Below are 17,793 nucleotides of genomic sequence, written 5' to 3' on the forward strand. Positions count from 1 at the left end.
GATCGAAGAAGAGTTTTTCCTCTAAACCTTGTCCGTTCTCTCAAAGTTTCATGGTTCTAGCTTCATGTTATCCTCGCGAATTACCCTGCTTGTCAGAAGTTCTTTTCATCCATCCGGAGTATGTCAGGAGTTGTCTTTCTGTTTCTTTTCACCGGAGGCCATCGTTCTAGAAGAATTCTTCATCCTCAGATTTCAGTTATCGTTATCCAATTATCTTGGTGTTTCGTTCAAGTGTTCTTTAATAAGCTCATTATCTCTTTGTTCTTGTGCATCTAAATCCCCTCTAGCTTATTGTTTCTACTAATCCTTCCCGGTGTTTCATTCTCTTTCATCAATCTTTTTCGAATTCACACGGTGGTTCGTTCAAGATTCGTTTTCCTTGATTATCATTTCAATCCATTCGTTCTTTCCAATCCTACCGGTGGTTCATGAAGACTCTCTCAAGTTTTGTGCTATACCCCTTAATCCTTTTCAAGAAGAATAAGTAGTATGAAAAATCCATTGTTGGTCATCAATTTAATTTGATGAAGGATAAGCATACAAATCTTATTCTTATTTCCTCCAAGTGATTAATCCCTTCCTTGGGTATTTGTTCGTGAGGAATAAATTCTAGTTTCAAGTGTTTTCATCTTTTCTTTTCCGGAGTTCAAATTTCCTCGGCCATGTCGTTGGAACCTCCATCTAAATCACCGCAAGGTTTAATCTTATTCTTTCTTCCTTTATTCTATCCCGTCACCCTTTTGTCACCGGAGTTCTTCATGGTGGTTCTTCATGATTTAATTCATTCTTCAAGAGTTCATAAAGTATCATTCCATCCTCTCAAGTTCATGTTCTATTCTTTCCATGTTCAGTCGGAGTGCTGCCTATATCCTTTCAGTCTTATTCATTTCTTGTCACGTTTTAACCGAAGTGGTTTCATAGTCTATCTAACTCTGTGAGCTTTCGATTCTCGTCATTCTTGTCGTTCCTCTCTTCTTCTTGAGTGCTATCGATTCTTTGCTTCTTCTCTGGAGTTCTTGTTTCACCTCATCCCTTTTCCCTTCCGTCTCGGTCCTAAGATCTCGGGACGAGATCTCTTGTTAGTGGAGGAGTGTTGTAACGCCCCGGATTCGATGCGCTAGGTGTCTGCCAGTTATTCACCGTCGTTGCCATGTCATTTGCTTGCGTGTTGCATTTTGCCATGTCATCATATGCATTTCATTTTGCATACGTGTTCGTCTCATGCGTCCGAGCATTTTCCCCGTTGTCCGTTTTGCAATCCGGCACTCCTATGCCCTCCGGTGTCCCCCTTTTGCCTCCTGTTGTGAGAGGGTGTTAAACTTTCTCGGAATGGCGCGAGGTTTGCCAAGCGGCCTTGGTATAGCACCGATAGACCGCCTGTCAAGTTTCGTGCCATTTGGAGGTCGTTTGGTACTCCAACGGTTAACCGGGTAACCGTAAAAGCCTTTTTTGTCTTGCAGACCAACACCCCTCCAAAGTGGTCCAAAACCCATCTAAGTCACTTCCATGCTCTCGGTCGTTCGATCATGATCGCGTGGCCGAAAATCGCTCCTCATTTGGACTCTCCTAACTCCCAGAATCTATAAATAGCCCCCTCCCCGAAATTCGCGGATCAATTCCACCCCTAACCCTAGCATTTTCCCCTCCGCGCCGCGCTGGACATGTCCGTCCGCGCCGAACGCATCTCCGCCGCCGTCCATAGCCAATGGCGCAGTGCCACGTGGCCTCCCGCGCCGTCCCCGCCCCGGATCCCCTCGTCCCGCACGCCTCCATCCCGCGTTGACTTTCACGGAGGTATAATTTTCACTAAGTCCCTGAGATTCTCAGCATTATGTGCCCCTGTTCATCGTATCGTAACTCCGCATTCGTTGCTCCGTTTTGGGCGTATAGCATATCAAATTGTTCTTCTCAACGAGTAATTCATTTCATTCCATTGCACTATGTTGATTTGAGCTCATCTTGATGCCTGAATAATCGTTCCAAGAGTGCTATATAATGTTGTCTGCTGTCTGTTAACAGAACATGTTCATTTGTCATTTTTGACATGTTTGATGTGTGCATCCTATGAGGTTGATGTCTACATGTGTTCTGTAATACATCATGCCATATTTACAGAGGTGCTTGCCATGTATTTTTGTGATCAATGTGGTGACTAGCACAAGCATGCAAACTAGGCTTCGTGATGTTGCTGATTTCAGTCCCTGTTCTGCTGTTATTTTTATGCCATGTAAACTTGATGCTACAGAGAGATCCAAGCATATTTTGAGATACTTCACTAAGGATGTTTTAAACATATGGTTTTTCTCTAGCCATTCATGCCCCTGTTTGCAATTATGGAGTAGCCTAGCATGTCATTTTCTTGCTCTACTTTTGGTATAAAATGTTTCCTGGCAGATTGTTTACATGTTATTCAATTTTGCCAAGGTTGTTGTAGTTGATCCTTGCATGCTATGAACTTATTCTTGCCTTGGTTAGTTTCATAAACATGTCTTCTTGATGATGCTATGCTTATCTTGTCATGCAATGATTTGTGGTGAGTGAATCAAGCTTGTTAAGTAGGGTACTTGATGTTACTGTTTTGCTAGGCTGAATCTGTTATTTTGTGATGCTATGTAAACCTGCTGCTACAAGTCATTATATGCATAATCTGGAGATGTTCATTAAGGATGTTTTGTTATACATGTCATGCTCTATCCATCCATGCCCCTGGTTGAACTTATAGCTTGTTGTAGATTGTTGTAATCTTGCTCTCAAATTGCTAAATAATGTTGATGTCAGCCTGTTAACATTAAGTTCAATGTTGCCATGATTGTTGCTAGTGATCTATGTACTCTATGAACTTTCTCTTGCCATGCTTGGCTTCATAAATATGTCTTCTTACTGTTGGTTGCCTTGTCATGCCATGTAATGCTTCGTGGTGAGTGGTACAAGCTCACCAACATGCCTACTTATTGTTGTTCCTGCCATGTATGAATCTGTCATATAACTTGCCATGTTTACATGGGTGCCATCATATCTTCTGATCCTTTTTGGCCCATGGTCAGTAAAGGACTTTTGTTCTATGCATTTATTAGTAGCATGCCATGCCTTTGTTTGCCATGATAATTTCCTGTAACATGTTGTTTGATAGCTCTAAACATTGCAACCTGATGTTATTTCTGCAAAGTCTGAAACTGATATTATTTGCGATCTTGTCATGTGTGTTTGAGTATGTTCTAGTGATTTATGGAGATAGCTCAGTGTTCATGTTTTGTTATGCTTTACCTGTACATCATGATCATGCCTTTTGTTTTCTTGTTGAGGTCCTGTAGCATGTTGTTTTGATGCTTGCAAGATGCCCAGTTGCTGTTTTGGACAGATTGTTGCTATAACTTGTATAGTGTATGTGTGGAACCGTTGCTCCGTTTTGAGTGTGCTCTATATGAAACTTGCTTGTTTTTGCATGAAGTTTCATATTATTATGTTGCATTCATGTTTTGAGGTGTTTGCTTGATGTTTGTATGCATTTTGCATCAATGCCATGTTTAACTTGTTTTGCTCATATCTTCTAGGCCGTAGCTCCGAACTAAATGAACTTTATATGTAACTTGACTAGAATCTCGTGTAGATCATCTTGGTGTATCTTAACTTGCTGCTTAACAACTTGAACATAATGTTTATTCAGATCTGGACCAATTTTGAAATTTGCATATGAGGACTTACCAGATTTCTTATATGTTGTTCCCGGCCTCATTTAAACTTGCCTTGATGTGTTGCTCTTGTTTGCATCATCTCTTGCCATGAGTAGCTTCATGTAGTCTTGTCTTGCATCATGCTTGTTGTGCATCATGCCTTGTTCATGTGTGGTGTGTTTACTATGTTGTGTGCTTCTTCTCGATAGTTCTCGTTTCGTTGCGATCGTGAGGATTCGTTCGTCTACGCTTGGTTCGTCTTCGTGGCTTCATCTTCTTTATGGAATCGTTCTTCTTCCTTGCGGGATTTCAGGCAAGATGACCGCTACCCTGGATCTCACTACTATCATTGCTATGCTAGTTGCTTCGTTCTATCGCTATGCTGCGTTACCTATCTTTTGCTCATCAAGCCTCCCAAATTGCCGTGAACCTCTAACCTTTGACACCCTTCCTAGCAAACTATTGCCTGGTTATGTTACCGCTTTGCTCAGCCCTCTTATAGCGTTGCTAGTTGTAGGTGAAGTTGAAGATTGCTCCATGGTGGACAGGATTTTGGCTGGGATAACACAATATCTCTTATATTATTAATGCATCTATATACTTGGTAAAGGGTGGAAGACTCGACCTTATGCCTGGTGCTTTGTTCCACTCTTGCCGCCCTAGTTTCCGTCATACCGGTGTTATGTTCCCGGATTTTGCGTTCCTTACGCGGTTGGGTGATTTATGGGACCCCCTTGACCGTTCACTTTGAATAAAACTCTTCCAGCAAGGCCCAACATTGGTTTTACCATTTGCCTCACCACCACCTACTTTTCCCTTGGGAGTCGCTCTCTCGAGGGTCATCTTTATTTTAGCCCCCCCGGGCCAGTGCTTGTCTAAGTGTTGGTCCGATCCGAGCAGCCTGCGGGGCCACCTCGGGGCAACTCGAGGGCTGGTTTTACTCGTAGCTTGACTTATCCGATATTGACCTGAGAACGAGATATGTGCAGCTCCTATCGGGATTGTCGGCGCATCGGGCGGCTTTGCTGGTCTTGTTTTATCAGGTATATCCTTCGTTGATCGCGAGAGCTTATCATGGGCTAAGTTGGGACACCCCTGCAGGGTTTAAACTTTCGAAAGCCGTGCCCGCGGTTATGGGCAGATGGGAATTTGTTAATGTCCGGTTTTAGATAACTTGACACCAGATCCGAATTAAAACGCATCAACCGCGTGTGTAGCCGTGATGGTCTCTTTTCAGCGGAGTCCGGGAAGTGAACACGGTTTTGGGTTATGTTTGACGTAAGTAGGAGTTCATGATCACTTCTTGATCATTGCTAGCTTCACGACCGTTCCTTTGCTTCTCTTCTCGCTCTTATTTGCGTATGTTAGCCACCATATCATGCTTAGTCGCTGCTGCAACCTCACCACTTTACCCCTTCCTTTCCCATTACACTTTGCTAGTCTTGATACCCATGGTAATGGGATTGCTGAGTCCTCGTGGCTCACAGATTACTACAACAACGTTTGCAGGTCCAGGTTATGCGATGATCATGACGCGAGAGCGATGTTTGCTTGTCTTGGAGTTCTTCTTCTGCTTCTTCTGCGATCAGGGGATAGGTTCCAGGTCGGCAGCCTGGGCTAGCAGGGTGGATGTCGTTTGATCTTCTGTTTGTGTTTCATCCGTAGTTGGATGGTGCTTTTATGTATGACGATGTTGTATTCGTGTGGCATTGTATGCCCTTTTGTATGTATCCCCATCTATTATGTAATGTTGATGTAATGATATCCACCTTGCAAAAGCGTTTGAATATGCGGTTCTATCCTTGGTGGGACCTTCGAGTCTCTTTAGGATAGTATCGCATATTGGGTGTGACATCCATGATGTACAGCTCAGTGCCGGCATCCGAGACCCCAAACTTGGCCTCGAGTGCGTCCCACATATCTTTTTTATTATCAATTGACGCATAAGCATCGATGTTCTCACCAAGAACACTCAAGAGAGCAGCATTAAACAAGGTATCCATTTTCTGAAAAGCTTGTGCCTGTTGGGCATCTTGCTCTCCTTCAGGTTTGCCCAGAATGACGTCATAGCAGCTCATGGTCTGAAACCATAAGACTGCTCTCACGCGCCACCTCTTATAGTGGATACCCTCAAACATAGGAGGTCTCATGGAAGCAGCAAAACCGCTCGGGGTAAATTCCCTATAATAAGGTTTTTAGATTGTTGGGAATATGAGCAATTTACCGAATGATTTTATTAACAGAAATACTAGATAAAACATGACTAGTATAGCAGTAATAAAACAAGTCATGCGATTTGACAAAGTGAAGGTAAATAACATCTGCATATATGAGCTAGAAAGGATCATCTCTCGAGCAGACAGTAGATCAAGATGCATATATGAGGTAGATCCTAACATGTGTAGGGTAAACACTAGAAGAAAGAACTGTGGCAGGACCTTTAACAGGAAAAATAAGAACACATACTGGACAGCAGCTGGAGCAGAGGCACTGGACTTGGGGTCGGTGTCCTCCATGTCGTCGAGGAGGTTGTCGACGTCGGGGAAGTAGTCGTCGGAGTCCGGGGCGTCCGTGACGAAGAAGTCACTGCGCGGCGGGCGGCGGAGGAGGAGCGCGCGTGGATGTCCCTCTTGTTCTCATGCTCATACAAGTGGGGAAGGATACTCCCTTATAAAGAGGTCCATCTCCCTCTAGACTAGCAATGTGGGACTAAACTTTAGTTCCACCTCTTGCCTTGCACGAATGGGCTGCGTGTGCCTCTAGGATTTATTAGTAATTTCTGAAACTGCTATTGGGCTAGGTCCAAATAGACAAAAATTCCAGCATTTATTTCTCAAAAAAAAGGTTAAGGGTTTTTCTGGACTTTTTCCATCATCAACGGTGCAGACGGCTCGAACAGGCTCAATTACGGAAAGTGTGGCCATAGCTTTTCACCATGTGCTTTGGTGGCGCATACCTGATAGGAGTACTTGCATGTGCATTCATGCAGCTGCCAAGCTTGTTGTAGGGCAGCAACACACGCGCTCTAGCTCACGTGCAGCGAAGCGTCGCGCCCCGGCACCGGCAGCCGGTCCCAGACTTCAAAGAGAGGCAGACTCAGGCGGGCACACTCGCGTCCACGCACACGTGTGGTTCGCAGGCTGAAAAAGTGATTGATGCATTCGAGATTGCGATGCCAGGATTGTGAGAGGCAAAGCTGGACCGGAGAAAGTGTTGACCATGGACCTGCAGGGCAGCTATCAGTTTAGCCATGCGTCCGTCGTTGCCTGCGCTGGGCCACGGCGCGGTCGATGCCTATTTTTATTTTCCAACGTCCAGATTTTCTTCTATCTAAAATATTAGAAAGAATTTCAAAGACCCAGGCAGTGGCAAGTATATACGTTCGCAGTCCAGCTTCATACTGTCTCTGTATCATTTGCAATTGTATTCATTCATTTACTCTTTGTTTTCTAAAACAGACGCGCACCAAAAAGACAGACGAGCAGCTGACACGGCATATACAGCGTTCCGAAAACAACGAACATTAGGGCATCTCCTGTTAGAGCTAATCTTGATATTTGTATTAGCATGTTTGAGTTTTGCATGTAGTCTAGTCTAGTGTGGTGTTCGTCCGACGAAGGCTTCAGGTGAGCGCGCCAAGGAGGTGAGATGCCAGGATGCCGTGTGAGGCGGTGAGCACGCTGAGATGCCGATGGTGCTGCATGAGAAGCGGCAAGACGTATCAGAGGCTGGAGCCGTGATGGACTGCATCAAATTGGGTCGGGTGAACCGGCCGGTCGTTCTGTTTGTTGGACTAGCTGTTCATGCGTGAGTTCGTTTAGTCCTAGCCGAGAGTATCGTTGCTAGTAGTTGATGCATGCATGTAGTTGGCCTGGTCACAAGTGGTTACCGAGGTCGTGTGCAACGCTGGAGTGATTCGAGGAGTGGAGTACGTGGGAGTTAGTGGCCCGTATGGTGCTCAAGTTGTTATCCTGTACTGGCTATTTAAGCACAACAAATGAATGAGAAAGATGAGGCCGTGAGGGCTAGAGCAGAAACATGTAGCCACTGTATTCACCAAGGACGGAGCCTCTCGGCAAAGCTAGCGGATGGTCTGTTCCTTGGTGCATGTGTGTGTGTGTAATGTGCGTTCAGGTGTTCTTGAGAGAAACCATAGAAGAGAGAAGAGAGAGTTGTGCGAGGCAGCTCGAGGTAGAAGAAGAAGAGCGGCGCTGCGAGGAGGCGGCGCCAACGATTGGCATTAGAGCCTTGTCGATCCGCGGAAGCGATGGCGGCGACGACGACGCGGCGGACTCCATGTGAGGTGGAGGACGTCGGCACGAGGTGGGTGGCCGTCGGCGGCGCGATGCTGCCGGTGGCCGGTTGCGGTGTGATGCCGCTAGATGATGGCGGTGCGAAGCTGCCACAAGACGACGGTGTGACGCCGATGGGAGGTACGACGGCACGAGGCCGTTATGAGGAGAAGACGGCGTGGCGATCGGCGCCGCGAAGGCGTCGTCCACGTGAAGACATGGCCGCTGCATGCGGCAAGAGGTCGTGGTACTCGGCGCCACGACAGCGTCGTCCACGGCAAGACGGCGCAAGGTGGGCGCTATTGGCAGCACGATGGCGTTGATGGTTAGTTGCGGTGCGATGCCGCAACATGATGATTGTGTGGTGATCGGCGTCGCGAGGACGTCATCCATGATAAGATGATCCATGGTGACCGGCGCTGCGACGGCGTCGGTGGCGGCCGGCTGTGGCGCTGCGACGGCGTCGACAAGTGGCTGCGGGTGATCCGTATGATGATTGTGATATCAAGATTAGAAGGGTGAATGTTAGAGCTAATCTTGATATTTGTATTAGCATGTTTGAGTTTTGCATGTAGTCTAGTCTAGTATGGTGTTCGTCCGACGAAGGCTTCAGGTGAGCGCGCCAAGGAGGTGAGAGGCCAGGATGCCGTGTGAGGCGGTGAGCACGGCGAGATGCCGATGGTGCTGCGTGAGAAGCGGCAAGACGTATCAGAGGCTGGAGCCGTGATGGACTGCATCAAATTGGGTCGGGTGAACCGGCCGGTCGTTCTGTTTGTTGGACTAGCTGTTCATGCGTGAGTTCGTTTAGTCCTAGCCGAGAGTATCGTTGCTAGTAGTTGATGCATGCATGTAGTTGGCCTGGTCACAAGTGGTTACCGAGTCGTGTGCAACGCTGGAGTGATTCCAGGAGTGGAGTACGTGGGAGTTAGTGGCCCGTATGGTGCTCAAGTTGTTATCCTGTACTGGCTATTTAAGCACAACAAATGAATGAGAAAGATGAGGCCGTGAGGGCTAGAGCAGAAACATGTAGCCACTGTATTCACCAAGGACGGAGCCTCTCGGCAAAGCTAGCGGATGGTCTGTTCCTTGGTGCGTGTGTGTGTGTAGTGTGCGTTCAGGTGTTCTTGAGAGAAACCATAGAAGAGAGAAGAGAGAGTTGTGCGAGGCAGCTCGAGGTAGAAGAAGAAGAGCGGCGCTGCGAGGAGGCGGCGCCAACATCTCCAACATATGCGCGCATGCATCCGTTTCGGGCGCTCTAGCGGAGGCGCAAAAAACACGCACGCGGCATAAATGGTTCAGCGCATGAAGTGAAACGGCATCTTCAGCCTATCCCCACGTCGCCGCTGCTTCCTCCACCTACCTCTAGTCGTCGCCGCCCCTCCCGCGCGTCCTTCCTCCGACGAACAGCGCCCGGCCGCATAGTGCCGCTCGGCGCCCACAAGGTGTTCAACAAAAACGCTTGCAAGGTATGTATTGCTTCAACTCCACATTATTTACATGAATTTGGTGCATATTGTTTGTAGTTTTTATAGACTAGTTTAAATTCAATATTGTAGACGAGTGTGTCATATGATTCTTCCGAAGAAGAATTTGATATTGAAGAGGAGGAGGAAGACCTTGCAATGGTCCTAACTATGCACATCAATATAAAGCCGAAGCACGGTGGTTCAGTTATGGGTCGGCGGAAAATTTGGAGGGATATGATCGATGTCGACAACAGATTGATGAGGCAATATTTTATGGAGAATCCCACATACCCCTAGTCGTACTTCCTCCGCGCCATTTTAGGATGAGCATCGAGTTGTTCAGGCGCATTGCAGAGAAACTGGCGAGCCATGATTGGTTTTTTCACCAAAGGAGGAATGCGCCGGAGAACTTGGGCATAGCACCTTTCAAAAGGTGACAGCCGCTTTGCATATGTTGGCATACGGTATTTCCGGCCGATCTAGTTGATGACCACTCGGCCATGGGTGAGAGTCAAGTCATCATTGTGTGTCAAGCACTTCGAAGTCGGAATTCTGCAAGTGTTTGGTCCGGAGTATTTGAGATCTCGCAATGCTGAAGACGCCACAAGGCTTTTGGTGATGAACAAAGCTCGCGAATTCACAGGTATGCTTGGCTTAATAGATTGCATGCATTGAAATTGAAAGAACTGTCCTTAGGCATGGTATGAACAATTCCACGGTCAGAAAAAGGGTTCCATTATAATCCTTGAAGCGGTGGCCCATCAAGAGACTTGGATTTGACGTGCTTTTTTTGAAATGCCTGGATCTTTGAATGACATCAACGTTGTTAATCGGTCACCACTCATGAATAAGATTGCAAATGGTGAACTGTCACCGGTGCAGTTTGTAGCAAATGGCCATACATACAACTATGGCTACTATTTTGCGGATTGCATCTACCCAAAGTGCCAAACATTTGTGAAGCCATTAAAAAACCGGAAGGTAAGAAAAATCTAGATTTCCACAATGCTCAGGCGGCGGCTAGAAAGGATGTGGAGAGAGCTTTTGTGATTTTGCAAGCCCAATTTGCTATTATGAGAGGACCGGCTAGATTTTGGGATCAAAAGATCCCTTGTTACATCATGCACGCTTGTGTGATCATGCATAATATGATCATCGAGAACGAGTGTGGTCAAGATTTAGACTACTCTAAGTATGAGCTCTTGAGACATCCCGAGCGAGTGCAGCGGAGGGCTGCGAGGGTGGCCCGATTTGCTGCCTCCTATCATGACATTCGACGTGCCGAAATGCATGATGATCTTCAAAAGGATCTAATCAAGGAGTGGTGGGCATGGAATGAACGAAAAAACGAGTGATTTGTATGTTTGATGTTGTATTGTTGAACTATTTGTTGTTTTGAAAGATAAACTATTTGTTTGAGTTGTAATAAAATTGAACTATTTATTGTTGATTATTTTTTATGTGTTTGACCTTCTTGGTTTTGTTTGAAGTGTCAAGTGTTGTTTGTGCTGGACGCACGCTGTTTCTTTGAAGCGCCTTCTGGGGCGGCTCCCGCATGCTATATTTTGCAGCGGCCGTTGGAGCCAGTGCTCAACTATGCGGAAAAACTGACTATTTCAATGATGTAAGGCCTTTTTTGGCGTGCGATGATGTTAGTTCGCACCACACGCGTGCACATCCAAACTGTTTTATTGCATCACGCCATCACACTCCACCTGCATCGATCGCTCGGTGGACGATGCTCTCCTCGTCCTCACGGCGATGGAGATGGGCTCGACTCGTCCTCCGCCCCGACCACCTAGACCGGGACATCAATCAGCCCAGGCTTCAAGCTGCACGGCGTGCCGGCCGGGACCGCGCCTCGGACACCACGCACGCGTCGAAGCGTCGGCGCTTGCATCCCTGTCGGAGCCGACGCCCTTGGCCTTGGAAAACAGCGCACCTTCGTCCGGAAGCCGTGCGCGAAAGGTGGTGCCAGTGCCGGCATGATGACCGAGGCCATGATCACGACGAGGGCGAGCCCGGTGGCGTGGGCCATTTCAAGGACGATGCTCTGTCACAACTCACTGCACGGTCGATTGAAATGTTGATCTCCGTAGCAGGAGTGAGTTCCGATGGATTTCTTGATTTTTTTTGTCCAAAAAGACCCCTGCCAAGATGAATTGACAAAAAGCACTATCTTTGGATCAATTTGACAAGAAAGACCCCCTCAGCGGTGGCGGCAGGTGTGGCAGGCGACACATGGTTCCTGCCGCCACGCCAGGAGGCGGCAGGCCCTGTCGCCACCACAGTAGGCAGCCACGCGGGGTATAACGTGTTCTGTAAAGTGCCCCGAGCGGCGACGGAATGGGCCAGGCCTGGTGGGCCATGCTGCCACGACAGGAGGCGGCCTTTGCTGCCGCTGTCACTGGCAGACCGACAATAGCAGCTGCACGGAAGGTGAGGCGCGGGCCTGGCCGCCACCGCAGCTGCACGGGCGACAGCCGCCTGACCCCTGACGGCGCTGATTCCCATGACAGCGACCCGGCGGCGCTAATTCCAACGACGGGAAATGGACGCTGATGTGCTGCTGCTTTTTTTATAGAAAGACTGTAAGGGAACCCCCTACAGTATAATTGGTGCAACAAACCCAAATTGCAAATACCATGCCTTGAACCTGGGTGGGTGGGAAGGCATCAACCCCTTCCCACCACTAGACTATGCCTTAGTCTGCATGCTGCTTTTCCCCGTGAATCACTCGTGCTTTTTCTTCTTCCCGGAAACCACTCCTGCTTTTGCTTGTTTTGCTTGAGTGGATGCGACGGCAATGCGGGAGGAATCCGAGGTTGCGGGAACCTGTTGTGCCGACACTACAGGGATCGTAAAATTTCATCTGTTCGCGTTTATTTTCTGGGCATCATTTGCCGTCTGAGCCTATAAAAGGAGACACCGAGGCTCTCGTCATCTTCGTCCAGCCATCCTCAAAATCGCCACTGCGCAAAGTGTGTAACACATTTTTTCAGCTCGGATCAAAGCATTAGGCCGAGGAAAATGAAGAATGCAAGTTTGCCTCCGGGGGTGGCAGTCCTGCGGTGTTGGTGTGGCAATCTTTGCAAGGTGAAGGAGGTGACAGATTTTTCAGATTGGTTGGGCATGAAGTTTTTTATGTGCGCCAACTATGAGGAAGATCCACCTGTAGCTATTTCAGAGTACGACAAGCCTCCGGTATGCTTTAACCATCACGAATAGATATTATATGTATTTTGATTGATTCTTTAATAAAATTCTTCTTTCTTGTTGTAGTCTCCTCCGCCTCTGTGCATGTACTCCCCGCTTCTAGGCCAGAAACAGAGTGAAATTCACTTGTGATGCTCATATCTTGTAAAAACCCAGGTTGCAGTGACGCCGCGACCGCCCTCTGGGGACGAACATCTTCTTCTTCGCTTAACTCGGAAGACGCGAAAGAGTGATCATCATCATCTAGCGCCTCCGGCAATCCCTCCACGTGTTCACTCATGTCAACGGTCGCAGACCAATATCCTATGTCATACAGAGGCTGGTCGCCCGTCGGTTCCGATGGGCCGATGCTAGGGGCTGATGTGATGGCCAACTCGACCTCACCGCCCCTGCTACTGCATCTGGCAACATCAGCGACTGAAATGAACTCCACATACACCATCGGCTGACCAAACACTGGGTTATTGGGATTGCCTGCAAACCTCATGTATGACCCCCCCCCCCGACTGATAACCTGTGACAGGCCGCAAAGCCCAACGGGCAGCTGTCCCATCATTTGCTCCGTCAGCGACGAAGGCCTCCATTGTCATTCCCCCCCCCCCCCCTGCATCCCTGGGCCAAACACCGCTCGGATGCACCTTCTGACAGCTGCGTAACCCACTTTCACCATGTCTCTAACTACAACTGTAGTCGACTCGCACAAGGACACATCCACCCCGAAAGGACCGTCACGTAAGACATTTCCATAGTACACTACTAAATTTTCCATAGTACCTAACCAAAATACATGTTTACATTTCAAACAATTAGTAACTGAACATTTAGTAGTAGTGTGATGACAAAATTTACATATCATATGACTAAAATAATAATCATATTTTCGTTACAAATATTCGTTTTGTTTTTAAAATCATATGCTTAGACTTTCCGGGTTCTTTGGTTAACGGGTATTTAGAGATCTTTTTTTTCTCAAACTCGTGTACGAGGGTCACAAACTAAAACTCTGTTTGCTTTTTTCTAACTACCCCAAAAATATCCTAAACTGATTCTCCTAACATGCAAAAACTGAGCTTTTGGAAAAACAACTATTAGTAAAAACTAATTTTCTTACAACAGGTTATGACAAAACCATTGTTGAGGAAATCGTTAACTGGTAGCTGCTCAGTTGGCTGACGAGTAGGGGATTAATAGGCTAATCTGCAAGTTAATCGTCCATTTAATCAATTACTCGGGCGATTAATCAGTTAATCGGCTACTCGGTGACCCTACGAGTAGGGATTAATCGGCAAGTTAACTGGTTAATCGGATGAATTCTTGAACAGGGGACAAAACCGATGGTAATTACTCGTTATCCAAAGAACCACTAAACATAATAGTACGATAATAACATTTAATATCATATGAGTAAAACATTTAATATCTTCCAGCTTTATATTTTTTTCATATCATACGATAACAATCATTTATTTACAAAATAATAATATTTGCAGCGGCATGCGCATTATTCACAACAGTACATCAATACAAAAAATATTAACAAAATTACGATGTCATTTTATACCTTAGCTCCAATATGGATGTGCTTGCGAATGCAATTAAGCGTCAAAATAGTTCCAATAAATATCCGTCACCAGTACTATATGAACGGAGTCAACCTATTATCACATTAACATCAATATTACACACAGATTTTTCTTCATGCTAACAAAAGTATGAAAATAGCACTTGCATGTATGTGGTCATCACCTCAAAAGGGACAGCGAAAATGGAAACACAATTTCTTCAGTCACGTCTTCTCCTCCTTATTTGCTACTAAGATAAATTATTTTACCTAATTACATACATCATTAAGTACATTAGCACATAATCTTAACATATAAAATTTAGATTATTGCGACATAACAAAGTAGACCTACGGTTTTCTAACTATAGACTTATTAATAGACATACCATATAAAATAACATACCGCATGAAATAACATACTACATGAAACAACATACCACATGCAATGAACAATTACAGTATATTTTTTTCTTAATTACAGTATTAAGATTCCCGCATGTCATACTACTGGACGCACCTAACATTGATACAACATCTTCAACCTACTCTTCTAAAAAAATAGTATAAATGCTACATCTGTCGTCTAAAATTATTTCTAACCTCTAAGCACTACCATCGCATAGCTAATAACAAGCTAAAAGACGAACTAATTATCATCGTGCATGCACAAATAAATCAATGTATTACAAAACTCATACCTTGATCTTCAACTTCGTAGTTCATTTCGCTACACAAATCCTACTCCTGAAGCTCTAAATGACTCCAAAAAATGATGAAATAATACCTAACACAACAGAGAACACATAGTTATGAACTAAACAAAAAGAGTACAAACTTCATGCATGTGAACCAAACCAACAAAAATGGATAGATCTTACCTTCGTCTATCTTTTCTTCAACTTCAGCATATTCAAAATCCAACTCTAAATCGCCCTAAATCACGAGTGAAAATGCGTAATGAGTTTTGCTTTCTCTCCGTTCTTACATGCAAAGAGTAGAAGAGGAGGCCAGAGTGTGCTTGCGCACGGAGCATACCCATACTATATAAAAGGAGGAGCATCCCTGTAGTGTCGGCACAACAGGTTCCCACAGCGTCTGAGTGATTCCCGCAATGCCATCATATCCGTTGAGGCAAAAGAAGGAAAAGCCGGAGTGATTCCCGGGCAGCAGCATCGCCAAAGCAACCAGTGCAGAGCACCGCTGAGTGTCGGCACTAAGTGTCAAAGTTCACAGATTCCCACGCGTGGGAATGAGGGCTGTCTGCGTCGGAATCAGCGCCGTCAGCGCCTGCGTTGTCGCGCATGCAGGAAAGATGCCGCCAGTAGCAGTGGCGGCTGGGCCCACGCCTCGGCCAGCGAGCAGCAGCAGCTGTCGGCCAGCCAGCGTGCCAGGAGAGGCCGCCTCCGGCAGTGGCGGCGAGGCCCACTGGCAGGGCCCGCGGCCTGCACGGCCTGTTGGCCAGCCAACGACCGCGCCAGGAAAGGCCGCGCGCCTCCGGCGGTGGCGGCTGGGCCCACCTGGCCCGCCCCGTTCCGTCGCGGCACGCTGCACTGTGGAGAAGCCCGTTCGGCTGGGTGGCCGCCTCCTGTGATGGCGGCAGGACCAGCCGCCTCCTGGCGTGGCGGCAGGTGCCACGTGTCGCCTGCCGCGCCTGCCGCCACCGCTGAGAGGGTCTTTTTTTGTCAAATTGATCCATAGGTAGTACTTTTTGTCAATTCATCTCAGCAGGGGTCCTTTTGGACAAAAAGTCGGATTTCTTTTATTTATAGAACCAGTTGTGAAATGTGTAATGCGCGTGGTGAATGAAGATCTGCGTAAGTTTCACTCTCGCGTGCAGTAACTGCGTTGGCGCTCCTGTGGATCAATTGAAAATGGCGTGACGTTACACAACTTTGTTTTTTGATATAGGGAGAGGGAGTTGCAGAGTTTGCTGAAACGTGCAAAGGTGGAAGCAAGATGACCATGTGAACTGATTTGTGGACCTTTTTTTTTTTAAAAACTGTAACCTGTCTTTATTAACAAACAGAAGCAGAAACAGCCAGATCGCTAGCCACCACAGAAGATACGATGTCAGGAACAGCGTCATGCCAATACATGTTACCTCCCTGGGACATATGGGCATCATGGGTAGCCAGAACATCTGCCACTGAGTTACGCACGCTAACACACATGCACTTTAAACTCAATAGAACTGATTTGTGGACTTGGCCGCTTGAAAAACCCAAGTAGACGACCCAAAAAATGTTTGCTGATAGAGCCATCATTTAGACGAGCCATGCTGCGCCAGCGCTATTTCTCGCTTGATGCAACTTGTAACTCAGTCTCGCCTCTGCCGCGGCGTATTGGGCCAGTTTAGTACTGTAGTTGCATCGCGAGTTTTTTTCCTGTAGTTTTCTTGTCTGTTTTTCCATTGTCTGAAGCGTTTTTTTACAAATATTTTTCTTTGTTTATTTCTTCGATTTTCACCAATTTTCTTGGGGTTTTTTCTTTTTCTTGGTCTTCGTCTTCACTTTTGTACACACTAGTAATCATACACGTGCCACACACGCCCAGTTTAATACTCCCTTCGTCCAGAAATACTTGTCATCAATTGAAATGAATAAAAGATGTTGTATCTAGATGTATTTTAGTTCTACATACATCTCTTTTTGTCTATTTTGATGATAAGTATTTTCGGACGGAGGGAGTAGTATATTCCAGAGCTTTACGATGTCCTTTTTCACTTTCCTTCCTCTTCCCTTTTGCTACATTGATGTAGCGTAAGGTTCGGCCTTTGAAGAGACCGAGCTACATCATTTGCATGTATGACTGTGATCACTTTGCATCAAATGCAAACCTGCACTGACACCCTCATTTATTTACTGAAGAATATGTTGCGCCCTTTGGTTTCAGTTTTTCGGTACCCAAGGTCCTAACTCGTGACATAGGGGTCGTTGTCCCTTGCCAAGCTGCTAGTTCTGTATGCATCAACGGTTGGCTGGCTTCACCCGGTGTTGTTGCTACAATGTGGGGGCTTTTGACAGCCATGATGTCCGGAAGACAGTTTCGTCCTCATTGATGCATGAACACACTTTCTTCCACTATTTCAACTCGTAAAGTGGCCGTGACATGATATCATTAAGTAGAATAAAAAAAACCAGTGCAGGCCATTTTATGAAGAATATTTGTTCCAAGATTAATTGTGATTAACGTAATCAATGTTGTTTCCAAAACCTATCACAATTATCAATTACGGGCGAAGCAAAATGAATTAGTGGTGTTTCCATTAATGTCCATGATGTGATGAATACATCATTGAAGGGTCGTGGGAAGTAGGATATAGATGGTTGAATGGTTGATATCATTTGCTTCACCTAACTCGGTCTTTTATATGCAGTAGCAGATTGTACATTTTTCGTATACATTAGGAACATTTCTTTATATGCTTTAATACTTTTTAAATACATGATAATCTTTCTTCCAACATATTTTTTATTTCTATGTTTCCATACACATTGTAAAAAAATAATACATGTTTAACATTTTTTCAAATGCATGATTAACATTCTTTTCAAATACATGTTTCTTAATATATTTTTTAATAC

General features: G+C 46.0%; 1 long non-coding RNA gene across 1 annotated transcript; it reads left to right on the forward strand.

The window, feature by feature from the left end:
• Positions 1-7,613: 7,613 nt before the first annotated feature.
• Positions 7,614-10,896, forward strand: LOC123159148 (uncharacterized). Its single transcript, XR_006479551.1, has 2 exons — positions 7,614-9,429; positions 9,520-10,896. It is a non-coding gene; the product is annotated as an uncharacterized lncRNA (long non-coding RNA).
• The last annotated feature ends 6,897 nt before the right edge of the window (positions 10,897-17,793 follow it).

This window comes from Triticum aestivum, chromosome 7B (genome assembly GCF_018294505.1).
Source record: "Triticum aestivum cultivar Chinese Spring chromosome 7B, IWGSC CS RefSeq v2.1, whole genome shotgun sequence".
Taxonomy (NCBI): Eukaryota; Viridiplantae; Streptophyta; class Magnoliopsida; order Poales; family Poaceae; genus Triticum; species Triticum aestivum.